This window comes from Lissotriton helveticus, chromosome 8, assembly GCF_964261635.1.
Source record: "Lissotriton helveticus chromosome 8, aLisHel1.1, whole genome shotgun sequence".
NCBI classification, from domain to species: Eukaryota; Metazoa; Chordata; class Amphibia; order Caudata; family Salamandridae; genus Lissotriton; species Lissotriton helveticus.
This window is the reverse complement of record NC_136069.1, coordinates 1,420,826,662-1,420,828,866: the sequence shown is the minus strand read 5'-3', so window position 1 is coordinate 1,420,828,866 and position 2,205 is coordinate 1,420,826,662. Positions and strand designations below refer to the sequence as shown.

At 41.0% G+C, this 2,205-nt stretch overlaps 1 long non-coding RNA gene across 1 annotated transcript; it reads left to right on the top strand.

Annotated features, from left to right (window-relative positions):
* Positions 1 to 559: 559 nt before the first annotated feature.
* On the top strand, positions 560 to 1,686 carry LOC144771994 (uncharacterized). The gene is made up of 3 exons (XR_013599583.1): positions 560 to 604; positions 749 to 813; positions 1,223 to 1,686. It is a non-coding gene; the product is annotated as an uncharacterized LOC144771994 (long non-coding RNA).
* The last annotated feature ends 519 nt before the right edge of the window (positions 1,687 to 2,205 follow it).

Sequence of the window (2,205 nt, the reverse complement as noted above, 5' to 3'; positions counted from 1 at the left end):
ACACAGGCCCTTACAGTGGACGCATTAATCCACTAAGCCATCAGACCGGGCATGTAAGTCACACATCATGCCATACAACAGGAATCTCCACTGGGTATCAATACAGTAGCGCACTCAGTTCAAACTTCTCACCTGCTCATTCAAAGCACTAAACAGCAGCAACCCTGCATTTAGCCAGCAGCAGCGTGATCACAGTGAGTTTACGCACCTCAAGGGGAACATCTTAACATAGAAATAAAATCATTTTTTTGCCATGTCGATGTATCTCCGATATGGCTCGATGTTAGTTTACCAAAGGTTTTGAGTGATTAATTATTTGTATAAGGCACATTGTTGAGGTTTTGGTAGACACATTCTTAGGAACAAAACTGCATCGATAAATTCCTAATATATAAAAGACATCACGCAGTAGCAGTGGATCCTGACACCTAGAAAATAACATCATGGTCACTTTAAGAACTAAACTTGAAGCGGGAGTAACGTGACCACCAGTCACGTTGATCACGTTTCCTATGTATATTCCACGCCCAACATGGCGGCTAGTTGTTACAGGCTGTGGATGTGGATGAGCTAGGTCTCTGGGCGGGCAGTCGCCCAGAAGCAAGTGAGTCAAGCCTTTATTTCACGATACTTGTCTGCCGGGCCTTTTTCCCAAAAAGCTCCCGTAAACCTGATGACTGCAATGTAATGGCTGGGCAGTCGAGTAATATACTGGTTTTGCCGTTCTCTTTGTTTTGTTTTCCCTTAGAGACTCTGGGCGTGAAGATATCTCCCTGCCACCAGCCTATGGGGTGTCTCCATTAATAATTATTTGTGAGTGTTTACTCTACAATTAATTTATCGTTTTGTTTCCCTGATGTCAAGTAACTACTACCATTCTTGTTTGTAACGAGCATTTTCTGAAAAATACATGCACCCTTTTTTTAATCGGAGGACATGCGCCTTTTCCCGTTCATAATGTGATTACGAGGTATTCTAGAAGCATAGTCCCATTTGGCTAGAAACAATGCCATGAACGCTGCAAAAAATGTTTGCTTTGCTAAACAATAGTTGTGAAACTGTTTGCGCTTTTTCGTCAGGCGCAAGGGTATGAATGACCATGGGGAGTTTCTTAAGGATGTTCGAGGCTGTTTATAAAGAATGAAAACATTGTTGCCACTTCTCCAAATTGCATTTTAGATTTAACTATCTTCTGTGTTTCTTTTCTGTTTATATATTACAGATTTAACAGTCTTTTCACTATTTAAAGTGACTGGATACAAACACCTCCCGTGCAACACTTAAAGTTAAGGTTGTAAAAACTTTTTTCATTGTTCTACACCACCGAGTTTAGGCACCTTAGCGTGTGCCAAACATGTGGTGTTGAACCTTTTCTGGTCCTGATGAATGCTGAGCTGACTACTGGCTCTTTAGCAGAAACATGTCGACCCTGTGTGTCTTTTTCCTTATTTTCCTTTTTTGACTAACACGAAGGACGTGATGGTTCAAATTAACATAACCATTTCCATGTCCCCTATTTTTCACTGTTTTTAATGGGGTTAGAACTACCCTCGTATTAAAAGAGAGTTTCAGTCGGAGGAGTAGTCCACACTCCTTTTAACTCACTATTTCTCACCAGACTTTTTCGTTATCATCCTTTCTACAAGGACCCGATGAAGACAACTGGCTACCAACTTTCAGTTGGTGCCTGAGGGTTCTTTTCTTTACACCTAGTATATCTATTTAATTCTTTCTCCCTATTGGTTCTATCCTATCCTGGTGGTAGAAACTTTACTACATAAATAATAATTTTTTTACTTTTCTACCTCAGTTACATTGTCACTCTTTCGTTGATTGAAAAACTATTACTGTCAAGGGGTATGAGAGTGGCTGATTGACCCTTTCTCTCTTGTTGATTGTATTGAACATCTTAACATAGCCAAGCGGCGATAATCATGGTAATCGCTCGGGCAAACAGCCCATGATCCGAGCACCAGCCTCAAAGATGTCAGACCAGAAACGCTCAAAACTAGGGCACTCCCATGCTAAATGCAAAAAGTCATTAGCAGGCACAGCACAGTGCACCCAGCTTACATCGTCCACCAGACCCATACTGTCCAACTGCTCAGACGTACAATACACTCTATACAGATATTTAAAATGAATTAAACAAAGCCTATAGTTTGGGGAGATGGCCCTAGATTTAAATAAGCAGTACCTCCACTG